The sequence below is a fragment of the Rhea pennata genome, chromosome 4 (assembly GCF_028389875.1).
Source record: "Rhea pennata isolate bPtePen1 chromosome 4, bPtePen1.pri, whole genome shotgun sequence".
Taxonomy (NCBI): Eukaryota; Metazoa; Chordata; class Aves; order Rheiformes; family Rheidae; genus Rhea; species Rhea pennata.
The window spans coordinates 11687033-11705089 of record NC_084666.1 but is presented as its reverse complement, the minus strand read 5'-3'; positions in this window follow the sequence as shown (position 1 = coordinate 11705089).

Genomic DNA, 18057 nt, shown 5'->3' with positions numbered 1-18057 from the left:
GGGCTACAGACAGAAGAAACTGCACATTCTGAGTAAAAGCGATTCCCATAAAAAATATTATTTCCCTCTCTCTTTCTAAAAGGTTTTTCATTTGGGGAAAAACTTGACCACTTCCTTTTTGTATAAAGTGGACAGGAGGATGGAATAACTGGACTGCCAGAGGTCAGGCGGTGCCCTCAGTGGGAACAAACAGTGAAGGGGGTGAGAAAGGGCTTGATTTGGCCTCTGCCAGCAGCAGGCAGCCAGCCCTGGAGAAGGTCATGGCTCAGGAGGGATGGAAACCCAACCTGAATTCATGCAGAGATAGGCGGTGGAGGTCTGACAGAGATTTTGCTGACTGGTAAATTCTGAACTTTCCTAGGAAAGGTCAAGCTATTTTAGCGGGAGGAAAAAAAGCTGCTTCCAAATAATTTCATTTCTTTTCCCCAGCTGGGAATAACTCTGAATTGTCTAGATAGAGTCTCAAGAGGACAAATTTAGCCTGGTGCAGTGCCAGCAAAGTAAGCGGAGTTATACTTGGCCAAGTTCATCCCTGGCATGACTATTCACTGAGCTGCTTTTGCACCAGGGACTGGTTGTATTCACCCTTCTTTTAAGTTACTTCTCTGGACTATAATGAGCTCTTATCTGAGACATCTGAATAAAATAATAATTTTAAATCAAAAATATTAATAAAGTAGATATTTCAGATACTTCACTTGCGAATAATTCATTGCACTGAATTAATTTTCTCTAATCAGTTAGGAGTCTGCCAGGTACCAGCAAATGGTAATTTAACAGCAGGAGCAATTTAATATATTTTTAGAGAGCATGAGAAAGTAGAACCAGTTTCTTTAAAATTACTCCTCCAACCCACAGGGCCTTGGCTGAACATTTCCCTCCAATGACACTGAGCCTTTTGTTCACCAGTCTTCCTATCTGGAAAAAAAAGATCTACTGATTTAGTGATATTTTTCTGGCTAGTTATTTGGTTTGCTGGTGAAGTACCATGAGTATTTACATGTGTGACCAGAATATACAGTCATATGATTTATATTTCTCAGGACAAAACCAAGATCTGCAAAGAGGAGTTTGAGTACCTATAGATTCTACATCTGTAGCTGACACATGCTTGCAGCAAACTCCTTTTGCAATCAATACGGAGAAGTACAGGAGTAGCCTGATCCAGAATATGCAGATGGTGATCTGAGCTGTATACAGACATGTTGTTCTTGTGTTCCTTGATAGATATTGCTTATTAATCATCAATTCTTTGGTCTAATCCAATTTGTTCTTACTAGCTTGGGACTACCTAGAGCTAACTAATAGGAAAGGGTAGGCACATGTTGTATCTGAATTCACTGCTGGTAGAGTAAGGACAGAGCTGGGGCTGGTTACCTATTGTGTAATGAATTTCGGGTCTGAAAACCCATTTAGCAAGGAGCGAAAGTGGTTCAGAGCCCACCTTAATGCGAGAGAGGAATTATCAGTCTACCTGATCCCCAGTCCATGGGATGGATTTGTACTGTGACTTTAACTCCTACTGCCAGACCTACATAGGTCCTTGTCAACCAAAGCCTCTAAAGCTGCTACCTCTGAGGCTCCTTGATGGCTTGTGCAGACAAATCTATGACTAGGATGTGCTGCACTAGTGTGCTACTGTTTATCGAGATCCTACCAAAAAAAAATATTAATGAAGGCACCTAATGGTGAGACCTAAAACCTATTATGATTTCACACAGCATCAAAAACATGGCTTGCAGTCCTCTCTGCCTGCTATTGCTTGGATGCTAGAGACCGTGAGATTGCTGCTGGAGGTCACAAAGCACACCTCTGGCTCTTTTGGCTGCACTGCCAAGTGCTTTGGTTTTCTTTATGCTGGTATTCATGCCAAAGTCCTGTTCCAGCTGCATGCTGGTACAAAATATGCCAGTCCAAGTAACATACATCTATAGTACAGCATGGAAATCAAAAGACATACGCCACTACTTTGGCAACCCACTGTCACATAATGCTATAGTGAACAACAAAGTCACATCGAGACTAGCAAAGCAGCTTTCAGTAGATTAAAGCTACATGTCCCAAATGAAAAAGGCATTTGGCTTCAGGCAAAGGCAAATATGTGTTATGCAGTTGTCATTACTGCTTTTCTGTATGACTGCAAAACTTGAACAGCTTACAGTCATCACATTAAGTGTCTTAATCAGTTCCACATTTCACTTGATAAAAATCTTGAATACTGATGTCTTGGAGAGCTGAAGAATTTCGGTATCTGCTTCTGCAAACTCGTTATACTAGTCTGTGTGTTTTTGTCTGCACAGCTGGTTGTCTCAAGCCATTTTCTAAGTGGGGTGACTGCCATGTAGCCCACTGAGGTGATCTAAGTCATGCTTAAGGCAAATATGCAACAGCGTGCTACCAGTCCTGCAGCACTGACGCTAAAGACTATCTGCAGCGGCAGAGAACGTGTTACTAGGCCGATGCCATTAAAATTGTGACCAGAACTGGAACAATTTTTGCTTAACACAAAAGGTGCCAGAGGGAGGTGGGAGTAGAGAGCTGAGGAAGTGCAGCTTGGCAGTGCACTCGCTCCCACTCTCAGCTTCTCAGAAGTTGAGTCCTTGGGGTTCAATCTATGAGAAAATTCATCAAAACCTCTTAGTGAAACGGGCTGCTTTTTTCTATTTTTTTAAGGTGAATCGATAGGCATTTCTAAAATTGAATTATTCTTATAGCTCCTTTCATACTTAAAAAATTGCTATACAGGTTAATAATAGTGCTGTATTATATTTAGTGCCAAAGGCATACTGAGTACTACACAAAAACCCAAACCAAAAACTGCCTCTACTCCAGTGCAAATCTCTAGTGTAGCAAATTTCTGGTTAAACTTACTCACACTTTCTCACAACTCAGTGAAACTTACAGGTGTGAACTTAAAAATAAACAGAAGTGTTTGCAGATCAAGGCTTAAGACGTATTTTTAAGGGCCTGAACCAAGTTCCAGGAAAGCTGACAGAAGAACCCTACTGACTAATGGATTGTAGAACTCAGATCCTACAGACAGTAAATTAGTGGATAGATGCATACTCAAAAAGGTTCTTGAAATTATGAGAGATAACTGAAATTAGTATAAGCTTGAAACCCAGTCTCTCATGGGGCAAAAACCAGAAGCTGTATAAAACTACTGTAGTTTCTGACTTCATTAAATCTGCCAGTTACTAAACACTGCACTATTATAGTGGAAGCTATAAGAAGCCCTGACCAGGCTGCTCAGGGCTTTGCCCAGTTGGGGCCTGAAAACCTGCAAGGGTGAGGACTGCACAGCCTCCCTGGGCAGCTTCACCCGCTGCAAAACTGTCCTCACTGGGAAAAACTTCCTCCTGATATCCTATCTGAACCACTCTTGCACCAATTTGTCTGTCATGGCTCAGCTTCCCATCAAATATTGCCATGAAGAGCCTGATTCCCTGATTTTTAACAAGAATTATTTAATATTGCCTGGGGTTAGTGAAACTTTCATGTTTATTGACTTATTTTTACAAATTGGATCTCATTCTTCATTGGAGCTGTAGAAATGTGAATTGCATTTTGCAACAACATCTTTTTGGATTTGGAGACTCCATGAAAAGTGAAAAAACAGTTCTGTTAAAAATGTAGATGATTATAAGGGTTGTTAAACTTTCAGCTTTTCATAATCTCAGCTACAATTAAAATTATTATTGTGCAATCTGCTCCATGAAAATGTTTAAAAGAAATGCTAAAGGAACATACCAAATTAAAATGTGTATGTTTAGGATTCATAAGTCTTCAGTTAGGCTCTCAAAGGACCTCATAGTCTTACTGTTTTGAAATAAGCATATTATGCAGACCTGCCAGACTTCTGGGCCTTTTCGGTCTCAGATATTAGGATTCTCTACAAGCTTATGGAAATCTCTGCAGATAAAATGCGCCATAAGAAAGTTTTCTCGTAATACTGTCAGTGGAGTATTCTACCCAATAGCAAATTCTCTAGTGTTTTGTTTAGCCTCACTGTAAAATTAGGATGTACAATAGTTTAATAATACTTACACACCTAGAGAACGCATCTTGCTGCTCAGAAATTGTTTATCTATTATAATAATTGGCTTTTTTATGGTAAAATGTTTTGCCCATCAAAGATAATGGGATATAATATGCTGGTTCAAAATTTTCACTTCTTTAATGACTTCAGTAATGTGCTTCAGTAGCATGGTAATGGTAATATGTAACACTGCTTTTCTGTATACATACAGTATATGCATCATATACTGTAATGCAGTCCATGCAAAATTTTCTATAAACCTGAACATCATGGGATATGCAGATGAAACTCTTCTGGGGCGGCACATGAGGTACTTACATGTCTGGCAGAAAGCTATAGGAACTTCTTAGTTCCTATAGTTCTTCAACATTTGTCGATTTAAGTGCGCAATGTATCTGGTTATCAGTAAAACCAACCTTGTCTGCTGGACAAGATACTCCATTATGACCTGCAAGCCTGGAAAAACGAGACAAGATTTTTCCTTGGGATGACAAAGTGCTGCGAAAGGTGCTGAAGAAATACCTTTGCTCCTAATGTTATCTCCAGTGCCGTTGGTCCTCAATGTTGAATTCATTTATTTCATTGATATGTTCCAAGGCTCAGGTGCAAGATTCTGTATTGAAAGACTGATCAGAAAAGCTTTTTTTTCTTTTTCTTTTTCTTTTCCTTTTCCTTTTCCTTTTCCTTTTTTTTTTTTTTTTTAATTAATGGCCAACTTGTGGCTTTGGGACCCTGGACAGCTGTCACTCCATTCCCATAGGAGGGGATAATCTGCCAGCCAGCTTCTCATCCTCTTACCAAATCCCTCTAGTGGTGTCATCCTGGAAATTTTACTCTTTTCTTATATGTTCTCTAAAAGTAAGGAATAAATGCAAATAGAACCAAATAAATATTTTAATGAAATCTGGCACTAGTGAAAACACTACTGCACTATGAAATCCAGAGGTATTTGGTCTGATTACAGTGTTATACTTGTGGAAAATTACATATCGGTGTAACTCCACTGCCTTCAGTTTAATGGCAGTTGAAATGGTTTTCTGTGACAGTCAAACAAGGTCAACAATTTTTATTCAAACACGAAACAAACTAAAAATATATATATTTTTAACATGCAAAATGTTCTACTCAACTCTTCTTGGAAAGATATTTGATGAAATTTATTCTGAGAAAATTAATTTTATTTCTATGGAGGTATTGTATTATCAGTGTATGCAGTGTTCAAACAACAGACCAGAGAAAATAAATGATATTTCTGCTTACTTGAAGCTCTAAAATAATAATAAGAAAATAACAGAGAATAGATTGGAAGTGAAATGGAAACAGTGCAGAAAGTAAAATTAAAGAACTGAGTTACTCTTTGAAGTAAATAGATTTTTTTTTTTTTTTTTTTTTTTTTTTTTTTTTTTTGCAATTTAATTAGGAAAATAGGAGAGAACACACTGATTTGCAGGGGCTTTTTAACTTTCAGAATTCAGGGCAATCAGTGTAGATCTGCACAATGTTTTGGTTGACACTGATTCATCCTGAGTGGCCAAATATAAAAAGTGTGAAGATGGGGTAAATTAGGTTCTGACCTAAATGACAGGGAAGAGAAAATTACCAAGTGCAGGTTGTCCTGACAGGCTTTGTATTTCTGGCCAGAAATACACTCAGCCCTGCATAACGTGCTGATGTGCGTAACGCGGTAACTCCAAGCCTGGAGAAGAGGGGCGTACCTGGAGTGGGAGGCGTTCCCATGGCAGTGGGGTTAAGGCTGTTCAGAAAATGAAGCGGGCAGGAGTGGTGCAGCTGTAGATAAATACAGGCAATTAGAGTTTGCTCACCTCCAGTCTGAGCAATACGCAATTTATCCATTCCTCACTGCTCTGCCTGGAGCCCCAGACAGCTCAGTTCATATACTTCATTTCTCATGCCACGCTGCCAGGACGTCATGGGATGGAGCATGTATTTTTGTTGGGTGAGGCACTTAATCTGATCAAAATTCAGCTTCATCTGTGAATGCAATGTTAGCTCTTTTAGTTTAGGAATTAAGAGATGGTTATATACTCTTTCTCCAGCCTTCCTGGTCCACTTCTTTTCTTCCCTTCAGGTCTAGAGAGAGATACTGGACCAAAGGCAGGGCTGCCTGACAAGTCGGTGCCTGCACGGGGCTGGTGCCTGTGCACGGCTGGTACGCTGCCCTGGTGCTCAGCAGAGAAGCGGCGCTGGTCTGGCCGGCCGGCTCGGGGGCTCCTGCGCTGGAAATCCAGCTCCAGTCCGGAGCCAGCACGGTAGCATTCCTGCCCGGCTGAGGACTGCGTGCCGCAACTGTGCTCTGACCAGCTTCTGAAATAGGCGGTACCGCTAGCCTGAGATGTTGCTATGAATAGACACATAGGCAAAATTTTCAAAGGGACCAAATTAAACATACTATTAAAGTCTCTAATAGGAAAACACAGGCTGTGAAGTTTCCTGTAGTAAATCTAAAAACTTGGGGCAAGAAGGTTTATCAACAGCTGCTTTGGTTGAGTTATAGGTGCTTGATTGAGTTGTAGTTGCTTTGAGTACCACAGTTCTGAATTTTGCAATGGAGTATTTGACTATTGAAAGCTTCGTCCAAAATTTATTTTAAATTTTCTTCAGTTTGAATTTTAATAGATTTTTCTTTTTTAATCATATATTGCTTTCAAGAGGAATAGACTCTATCTGAGAAGCCTTAAAAGGCAACAGACTAGAACAACAACAAAAATAAGATATGAGTTCATTTTTTTTTATTTCAAAATATAAACAGAGCTGTGACTGCCTGATTTTTGCATTGATGTCTTTGAACGTTGAGTTCACAGAAGTGTGTCGACCATTAGGGAAGGTTTGGGCTCTGGAATCAATACTGAACACTGAAGTAGCTTTTAGAAGCTCAGCTCCTGCTGTGCTTTTTCTAATTTGTGGTTTGTTGAAATACAGTTTTAAATGTTACTGGAGGAACCTGCTTTATCTCGATGAGAAATCTAGAGAAGTCAGTAGTTGAAAATAACGGATCATCAGGAAATAAATGTAGGGATAATGTATGCGGGGAAAACTTGAGTCACAAAACTTTTTGGGTGAAGTTAATCACACATCTCTGATAAGTTTTTATTGTTAGGAAAGAAATCACCAAGCCAGAAAGATGTAATTTATGTGTTCTTTCTCATCTATGCAGGTTAACATCCAACTCCTGCCGCTTCCTGTCTCTTCTCTTGTACGCTGGGTTTTGATCACCGTGCAGTGTTATCAGAAAGGTCTTTGCCAAGCGGGACGATACCTGGTGTCAGGATCTGTCTGACCAGCCCAGCTGGCCTGGTTTAGTATGTTGTGTGTGACTGTAAAGCCTTTAAAAGTCATAAACCCTGCCAAAAAACCACATATGTTACTTTGGCAACTCATGCTTGCAGCAAAATACCTGTGAATGTTGGGCAGGAATCCCAGTGGGAGAAAATCAACCCTCACCCTTTGAGGAGGAAAACATTTTGGTCAGCAAAACTTCCTCTCACCTTAGTCTTTGGCAGTCCCATTTTAGAGGGAGCCAGAGAAGACCACAATATCTGTCAACACACTAAATGACATGTTTAGAAAGTCCTGTAGCCTCACTCTGTTCATTGCCGTACAAATGATTGCCTGTGAAAGTGGTGTGAAGCAATGGTTTAGATGGCAATACACTTTTAAATTGCAGTACTGGTAGTGAAAATCCTCTCTCATTGCAGTCCATTGATCCATGAAGTCTTGTAATTAACAAGTTAAAAGATTCCCTAAAAAGGTTCCTTTTAATATATTAAAAAGTTTCCTTACCTTCCTGAAAGGGCTTTCAAATTACTGGGAATGAATTTAGCAACTATTGCGTTACAGTTGCAGACAAGAATCTAGATGAACAAGTATTTAAACAGTAGTTTTAAAAACAGTTTGTACCTTGATGTGAGCGAGCACCTGGACTTCTACTCTTTAAGATCTTTCAAAGCCCACAGAGCAATTAGACATGTAACTCCAACGAGAAGTCATTGCTGTTTGGGTGCTAATTTCTTTTTTATGCTTTTTGAATATCCACACCATACCAGTGCCTTATGGTAGCAGAAGGTTTCCCAAAACACAGCTGTCACAGCCAGAGCCCGTCTCCTGTCGGGGGCAGGATGTTTTACTGAAATAGCTCGTTTGCTGTACCCGAGGTGCAGCTCCCCTCTCGCAGCAGCCAGTGCCTTGTCCTCTCTGCTCTTTATTTCTCTAAAAAGGCAGGCTGTAAGAGCTCTTTCTTAATTTGATGAGGAAAATGGGAAGGGCAAAAGCTGTGAGGTCCTTGCATGAAGCACAAATTGAGAGTGAGTATCAGAAGTAGAGTACCTTTTTGAACATCTTCTCCTGACTGTACCAGAAAGAGTCCTTGGAACAGCAGTGAGGGCCATGTCCGTCTGCCCTAGTTTGCAAGGCTCTTGGTGTTTCCATGCAGTGTTCCTATGCATTACAATTCTGTTCTTCCACACTTTTGAAAAATACAGTCCAACGGATCAGTGGGTTATTCAACTTGCAAATACTTTTTTTGTGCTATTTGCTAAGGTGTTAGCCCTACCTTCTGTGCCTGCATGCCTAGCAACTAGCAATATTTATTTAATTGAATGCCTTTTGACTAGCAAAATTCAAATACTCCATAAAAAGAAAAAATATGAAACAGCTGTGTCATAAGCTGATGTTTTAACATTAGCCTCTTGTTTAACTAGTAATTAAATGGATGCTGAGAAAACATTCAATTTTAAAGTACATTCATTTGTCTTAAGGCTTTAGATTAGCCTTATTACCGCACCTACTTCAACTGAACAAATGGAAAATTCTGTCTGGTGGGTTTTTAGGAAGTGAGAGTGAAGTGGGAGGAAGCAGAACAATCGTTCATTTGAATACCTAGATGTATTCTTTGTCCACGACTATGCAGAACCCCTTCGTTTCACTCTGTCAGTCCTCGGGGCCAAAGCCCAGTAGCTGTGTGTATTTTGTGAGAGCTCAGACAGCCTTCCCACTGGGAAAGGTTATATCAGTGTTGCAGCCCTGAACTGATATTACCAAATGAAGTCTCAGTAAGACTTTTCTCCCACTGCAGAATTGTTTAAAAAATGAGAGAGGAAAGTGCAAGCATGAAAACTCATTATAATATATAGCTGAACTAAGCCTTTGAGTAATGGAAAGTACATGCTGTATCTAGCTCATGTCCAATACCAGCTCGGGATCCATACCAGCTCCTAGCAACTTTTGCTACAGCAGAATCTCTCAGCAACAGAAAAATCTGCCATTAAATGACATTTACCATCTCTCAGCCATGGGGCTAAACACTGTTGCAGGCTGAAAACAGGGAATCTGATTCAGTGCATACCTCAAAGAGCTTTACTGCCGTTTCTCCTATCTTTTAAAGCTTTCTTTTGTATCTCTCTGAGTTATGGAAGCTTTGAGTAAGACAAGTGCCTTCCCCTCATTGAAGGCGTTTTCTTCTTGGCCGTCATGAAGTGTAATTTATACCTGTCAGCCAAGAGAAGCGGATTTCAAACACTGAGCTCTTTTCTTTAGCAGTCAGATCTTAAATGGAATGATTTTTTGCACCTTGCCCCTGAGATTGCTCTCAAGATCAAGGTCACTGGCCATCAAGGAGAGCTTTATAAAAGACCCCAACCACAGTCCATGGGCCTGAGTACTCTTGGCAGCTCTTTGTACAGCTTTTTGTGGTTTAGTGCAACAGCAGGAGAGGCCAAATGGGCAGTTTGTGGACTGCATGTAGTACTCCTATGTGTGCTGGAAACAGGAATGTTGGATGAGCTGCGTAAGATAGATGCAGAGATAGTTTATATTAAGAATATAGTTACTCTTTATAAGTATAGCATACACTGTTCGTACTTCTAGCCATTGAATTAATCAGTACAATGAATGCAATTTGGATGGGTAATGAAAAGTCTTCTATTTCACCTTAAATTGGCACATAATTTTACCTGTCAACAATCTGCTGCACAGAAGGTTGTTTCTGAAATTCTTGGCTCTAGAAGTTGCTGAGGTACTTATGAAAATGTACTTAACTGCCAGTGAGTCAGCATTCATTGGTCTGAAACTCATTTCCAGGAATTATGTGATTTACGAGACTTGAATTCCAAACATGGCGACCAACATAGCAAAAGCAAGAATAAAGAAACTCTCAAATACAAATGCCAAATGCCTTTCAAATGCAAACCGTAGTAAGAAACAGTCAGTTTCTTGAGAAGTATCTGCACTTGTCATTTAAAATTAGAGAATAAATAATGGAGAAATAATCACTCTCTGTCATTTTCTCTTTGGAGGCATGATTTCTTCACTGATGTCAAGACCAAAGGTCATACTGAATTGGAGAAGGAAATGTTCTTTAAAGTTAATAGTACTAATGAACACTGTTCCTATTCTTTCGGATTCATTAAATGTGGGATGTGTGCTTTGGGTGTATTACCAGCATCATAACAACTGACAGTATCTGATTCTGGCATATGAGCAGAGTGTAAGTAACAGACTACTGGCAACGGCAGTTTCAGTATTGTTATTTAACATTGGCAACTATACAATGTGGATTCCAGAAGCAATTTAACCAAGCAGGTAGAAGAGAGGACATTTTCAAGCCATATTTAGAAAAAAAGGCAGATTATTTATTTAGAGAGTTAAGACAAAGGAACTGACCCTACATAAGTGTCTTACAGCCACGAAGCAGGATTCATTGATAGCAATCTCTTAGGGAAAAGGGAGTTTTTTCCTTCTGGCAGTGTCTTTAGTAGCTTACATTTAGTAGCATACATTTGTATGCTCTTAGAAATAAGAGGCTGTTCTGCCTCATTTCCTTAAGTTCCTGGCTCTATGTCCTATTTTTCAAGAAAGATATTTCTTCTTTTCAATAGAGATGTTGTTGTGAATGTTTAATTTATACTTAGAATCGTAGGATCATTAAGGTTGGAAGGGACCTCCAGAGATCATCTAGTCCAACCTCCCTGCTCAGCAGGGTCACCTAGAGCATGGTAGACAGGGTTGCATCCAGGCGAGCCTTGGAGATCTCCAGAGAAGGAGACTCCACAACCTCTCTGGGCAACCTGGTCCAGTGCTCCGTCACTCTCACAGGGAAGAAATTCCCCCTCACATTCAAGCAGAACTTCCTGTATTTCAATTTCTGCCCATTGCCTGTTGTCCTGTCACACGGGACAACTGAAAAGAGTTTGTCCCCGTCCCCTTGACACCCTCCCTTCAGGTACCTACACACATTGATCAGATCCCCCCTCAGTCTTCTCTCCCCCAGGCTGAAGAGGCCCAGCTCTCACAGCTGTTCCTCTACTTCTACAACTCAGGGCAGTAGCAGAGCTGTTAAATATACAGGTGGTGCAATCATATGAGAGCGTATGGGCTGAAAGGGGAGTCCATGCTCCAGGCTGAAAGAGGAGACAAGGCAGAGGCCAGCCACTGCCTTTGACTGGATGGAGGCAGAGGTGCTGGCAGCACTAGAGTGCTGGCTAACTTAATCATACCTTTCCCCTCAGTGTGGGATGTTTGTAATTAGAGTGAGGCTCATTATAGCAAAAAACTAAAATTTACGTCAGATCTTGCAAAAATCCTTTTGAAAAGAATGTCCTTTAGTAGTCTTATTCGTCATTTGACTCCTGTCTTGCTGCAGAAATTGCTATGCTCTTTGTGGTGATACTGGAGTGTATGACAATATATAGAAAGAGGCAGTAGCTCTTCTACATACCAAGTTTCCCCCTTGCTTATGGGAAGCATAGTCACTTGGCAACTTCGCAGTGTCAGATAACCTGCAATATCTTACATTACTCTCAATCCATTTTCAGATTTAGTTATTCTAGGGAGACAAGTAGCTCTTATCTTGTGAGAGAAAATGATGTCCTCATGTCTGTCAAGCCTCCATCACACTCTTCTAAAAAGGCTGGCAGATTTTGCTTGATTTATTGGTTTGGGCTTGTGTGTATGATTTGATTGGAGTTGATAGATTTGCCTAAATACAGCTCTTTTGTTTATGTCTTTGACAGAAATCTGAGGTTCATGATGAGAAAGTGGCCATCCTTTCCAAGAATTGTCCTTTCTTGGAAATTGTCCATGTTAAAAACGACTTAGTTAAAAAAAAATGAATGTACAGATGAGTAATAGCTATGAAGGATCCTTATTTTCCCACACTGGTTTTGCAGTCCTGTTTTAACATAGAGCCTAGTATATGTAATACTGTGTGGGCTTCATAGAAGTAATAGAATAAAATACCTCATATAAAATAACTTGGAAAAACAATATCTCTCTGAAGAATATTACACTGGAAATATGCCAAAATGTGTTAGATAAGTACTCTATTTTTATATGTAAGTAGGTGTAAATGTATACACTTAAGATATGATCTTTGTTATATATAAAAGAATAATGTATTTGGAATCCTAAATAACCAAATGATGATCAATGAAAAGAAGCAGTTAGCCTGCTAGATCAGGTCTCTGTAGATCTATAAGGTTGGGGAAAGGCTTGACTTTTCAATGGATGTAAAATGTATAATCAATAGAGCACTTGAAAAAGGCAGCTGTAAACTTTCTTATCACAGCCTTAATAGAGCATTTAATTTTCATCTGGAGAAGAGAATTTCAATACTTGCCTTAGACATGATCGCTGAATTCAAAGAAGAGGAAAGAGCATTTTAACCAGGACACTTTTTCCTCTACTTAATTTTGGTGAGGGTTATTTATGTTCTTATTAAAGCATCTATTAGCAATCAAGTGAGGAAAGGTAAGAGGGTAAACATGTTGGAAATTAAACAGAAAGCATGAAGGAAGGCTCCCATGTCATTTCCATTTTGCAGGCTGCAGATTTTGGCAATGTTTAGCAAGCCAAGGAGAGCAGGTACCACGTGACTCACCTCTACAAAATCAGAAGGTCCAGCTGACTTTAGCAGAATCCATATGGATAGCACTGAGCTGAATGTGCTCCCGGAATCCCTGAGGGATTCAATCCCTCCTATGCAGACAAAGTGCAAATTCTGAGGTGAGAACTGTCCAACGAGGGATCAGCTTCGGAATGAAACAAGGATGGTGTGAATCTTCCTGCTGTGACCAACTTCACGCCTGGCCTGAAAGAAGCAAGGTGCAGGCTGAGTACTTCTTTATTGTTTCGTTTTGTGTTAGAATTTGCCCTGTTAGTACCGTGACCCTTCTTCCCATTTGTTGTAGAACCTAGTAAACGAATACAGGAATTAATCATAGGGCCAAATAGTTGGCTACTGTGATCAAAAGAGATTTATTAAGGGATTTGACCAAGAGTTTTAACTACATGAATTGGAATGTTCCATTAAGCTCATATGATACCAGCTAATGTAACTGCTGTCTGCTGATGGTTCGGAAAGACAGTTCCTTTTTATTTTAGGTAAATTGTATTTGAATACTGGATATTTTCTTATGGCTTTGCCTTTATTTCTGTGCATGTCTATCAAATGCACAGAGAGATTCCTATGGAAGCAGCAGCCTCACTAACAATGGATCATATGGAATATCTATTTAATATCAGTGCAAATGATTAATGTCTTTGTATAACCTCTTGTTATTGCATGGCAGGAGTTATTGTTACAGCGAGTCATCTGAATTTGTCTTGCAGTGGGGATGATAGCTATCAACCAGATGCTCATTTGCACACCAGAGGGTTACTGAGAAACAGGAACAAAAGGTGCAACAGCTTGAAGAGCTGACACCACTCTCTAAAGTTAACACAAACTCCGACTGACCAGCCTCACTAGAGTAGACCAGGCCCTGTAGAAGCCACTGCAATAGTAAGAAAGGGGAAAAAAAAAGACCTTTTGCGTAGAAAGATAGCAAGGTACTGAACAATCATTCTAGATAAGCTCTTGACACAGAAAGTAAAAGAATCCAAAAAATCAAATACATTTTAGTGAGGTTATCCTAATTTTCTCACACAAACCTTATGTTTCCATTTCTCATTATTTATATTCATCGTGGTTCTCATGAGAGCAGCGAGCAACATGTCATTTTGGAAGTGCTGCTATGAAGGGCATATGTAGTTTAATTATTAAAACAAAACTGTTGCATAGCAAGCTTTAAATTCCACTGCTGCTACTTAAAAACTGATGTGATTTGCATTTCTTTTAATCAATTGGGTATTTAATTACATTATAAATGTAATCTCTAATTGAAGCATCTTTTCCCGGTGGGTATAACTCCATGATGATTTTGCACGAGCTGTCTGGGAGTTGTTGCACACTGCTACAGGGTGGGTATCTCACTAATAAGCACTTAACATCATACTTGAGCACTTTTGCGACTTAATGGATTTTTCCCCCAGGATATCTATTAGGAAAATACTTGTTCTGCTGTAGTGCGGTGTCTTTTGTTCTCGTCTTCTACCTGTGGCTTTTCATGTGTGTGCACTTTTCTCTTTGATAATCTTTATTTCTCATGCTTGGATGTCCACTGGTATCTCCATTATATGTCAAAGAGGATGCAAGCCCCCATCCATGGGGTATTTGATGGCAGCATAGGTGCTGTATTCTTCTAATCCTATTTAACTCCTTAAACAGAGCTGAAATTTTTAATATCTACAATATAAATGAAATTATTAAGTGAACTCTTAGACAGTACCAGATATTAGAGAAAAGTCCACCCCCTGAAAAAAAAAAAAAGACCATTTGTGGATTGCTTACAGTTCAATTTATTCCCAGTCTTCATAAAAATTTCTCTTTTTCTCATCCTTATTTAAACTCTCCCTTTGTTACCTAAGTTTTCTCTGTGCTTTTGAACTGTGGTCTTAGATCTATCTAACATTGCCTAAATACACAGTGTTCTTTACCTAAAGTCCTTTCATTGACTTTAATTTACTTTCAGCATGCTCTTCCCAGTTCCTACAGTAGGAGAAGGAAAATCAGTGACGTGCTATCTAAGAAAGCTTAATATTTAAATTTAAGAATGAATAAGGTGCAGTTTCCAGGATTAAGACAGATAAGGCAAATAACAGCTGGGTAACCTTAGAAAATTCTTGTCTCTGAAAGAGAACTTGAACGAGGGCATGTTGAAGCAGGACACATTATTACTGTTTCTGGTCATTCTCTGAATTCCGTAGACAATACAAAATCTTCTTAGTTTCTCTGGGAGATTCCAAAGATTAACTTAACCACTTTATATACCTGATAGATTATAGTACTTTTTCTCCCCAAGCCTCTTATTTTGAAAGATGAAGCCTGAATTTCAAATATGAGCTAAGTAGCCCATTTAATTAGTTTAGGACTTTCCTGTCTGTGGGTGGATGAGTTCTATTTGTTTCTCTCAAGTGCAACAGTTCCTTTTTCACAAAAAGCTGAGAAAGCAACACTATTTATTTTTTCTTTCCATAAACTGGGTGGCTAAATACCTAGTTAAACTTGTTAGTAGAATAAGTGAAGAAGTATGAAAATATCATTTTCAGAGGAAAAAATCCACAAAAACAGCCTGGCTGCCAAAAGTATATTTGTAAACAGTGCATCACATTCTCAGTTGCAAAGCTTTGTTGACTTCAATTAATAAGGATTTGGTCTGTCTGTTTTCTCTCAGATAAATATTAATGTACTCTTCCTTCTGTCTCAGAACAGTTCTCACTGATATCAAAAGCAGAAAGAAGGTAGAACAACTGTAATGAGTTCCTGGCTTAACTTAAGGAGAAGTCTTAACTTCTCTTTAATAGAGACTATGTTCTTTTTTTTTTTTTTCAAAAGTTCTTTTCACTCCTTTAGAACAACTTTCCATTACAGAACTTCGTAGTTGCTTTATTTCATATAATCATATGATTTGGCAAATAGGGCAAGAGTGTTTTCACATCACCGTCATCATGTGTTTGTGGGTCACTGTGACAGGTCTGCTGTCACTGCAGCAGATCTCCCCTTCCCTGTCAGCACCTCTTGCCCCTGGTGACTGCAGGGTGCACAAGGTCTCCCCAGGGCTTGCGAGGCTCAGGCGTCTTGTCTGGAGCGGTGGCCTGTGCATCCTCACCAGCAGGCTCCCTGGGGTGTGCTGAGCTCTCTGTGCAGGAGAGCCCTTACAGCTCTATCTCTTACTTATCTTACAGCTCTTATCTCCTCTGCTCTTACAGCCAAACCAGGAGAGTTAATGGGCACCTACACCCTGCTTGGACAAACACTATGGGAGGCTGAAATCAGGGTATAGATAGAAAGAAATAAAATGTGCGTACGTGTTAGGAAAAGAGGGGCAGCTAATATAACCTCAGGGATTTTGCTTCTAAACCTTCCTTGGAACACTGCATTATCTAAGGCCAGCCCTAGTCTGAATAATCAGGTGTTTTTGAGACATCGCTCTATCATATCTTCATAAGGTAACACACTTTGTTCTTTTAGAAACATCAGTAATCCTATTCTCAGCTACACTGAGAAGACAATAAAAAGGAAGATGGGATTAAGAGAAATCAAATACTTTTTGGTCAGGTTCTCTTATTGTAGTTTAGGATTTTGAAATAATAAGGACATGGATTGTGCCATAGCCTTGGGATGACCCAGAGCAGCCTCACAACTTCAGGGTCATAATGAACATTTTGCTAGAGATGTTGGGAGAACCTGCCACAGGGCTACAGCGCTTCAATCTGAAAAACGTTCTCATTATTATCATCACTTGTCAAAAGAAGAAAGAAATAAAAGACTGCCCAACTTACCCAAGGGCTTTGGGTAAAACGTCTGACAGTGCCTGCTACAAGGCTTGCATTATTTCCACGGTAGACCTGTGGCTGAAGTTGCTGCACCAGAAACCTGTGGCACAGGGAGAATGGCTGAGGGCAAAGTGGGTAGGAAGGCAGGTGGCAAGCTGGCATCAGTTAGACACAGTAAGACCTTACTTGCTCCTTAACTGCTACTAAATAAACTCCTGTTGGTCAAACAGTCAATCATGTATTTGGATCAGCAGTAGAAGGCTAGTTTTTATGTGTGCTTACAGAACTTCCTAATTCTCAAGATGATTTTGGTGGCATTTTTTCAGTGGTCTCTATTGCCACTCTGTGGAAGGCAAATTTTTCCCTTCCCCCTCAGTGCCACCCTCTGTTGTGTGCTACTGGATTTAGCATTTTTTTTTTTGTCTATAAGACATTGCTGGACTTAGCATCTTTTCTTGTCTATAAGACACTGTACACCTTTGGCTATTGAAATGAAGTTTTCTATTAAATTCCAGAGCTGTAAAAGGGAGTGGTTTTACAGAATTCAACACAGCTGTGGCATCATAGTGTAATGTAAGAATAGACAGTAAATTGAAAAGTAGGAAGCTCCTGATCCATACTGCTGAGAAAATAAGTGGTCAGCATAACATCTGTGATGGGAAAGGAGAAATTATCCCCTAACGCTGGTGTGGGAAGTCTGGGGACTGTGGTACTTAAGCTGCTGGCAGGATGCCCTCTCCCAGCTGATCTCTGCCTAAGGCAGACGGCAGGGATGCCTTGGGTTTAGAGGAGAAAAAAAGCTAAGTCTTCATGCTCTAACTCCCTGTGGCTTGGCTCTGTGTGCTTTCTCTGCACAGTATATGGTTTCATTAGGAGACTCATCTTCAGTTTGGAAGCCTTTTCACTCTCTGGGACTTGTTTTTCTCCCTCCTGTTGTCTGTGTCTGTGAGTTTAGAATTGCCTTGACCTGGTTCAGGGTTTGGTGGTGAAATCCTCAGAACTCTAAGCAATTGGGCTAGTTTCTTAGTAAAGGAAAACAAGAATGCTTGTATGAGAGAGACCAGTTACCACTTTGTAGATCCAGTCATGGTGATTTTCTTGTGATAAAAGTTTCTCCCAAGAATACGGGTCTTCTAAATTGCATAGCTTGTATTATGCCTGACTTAGTACAGACTATTTGAAGGTACTGTGATTTACCTAAAGCTGTTTTGACTGACTTCTTTGTTCTCCCCTTTAATTCAAATGAAAATGCATTTACTTGTGCTAATTAATTTATTTGTGTTAATGAACATCCATTGACTCATCTTTCTGTATTGCACTGAAATTTGAGGTGTGCTACAAATCAGGCA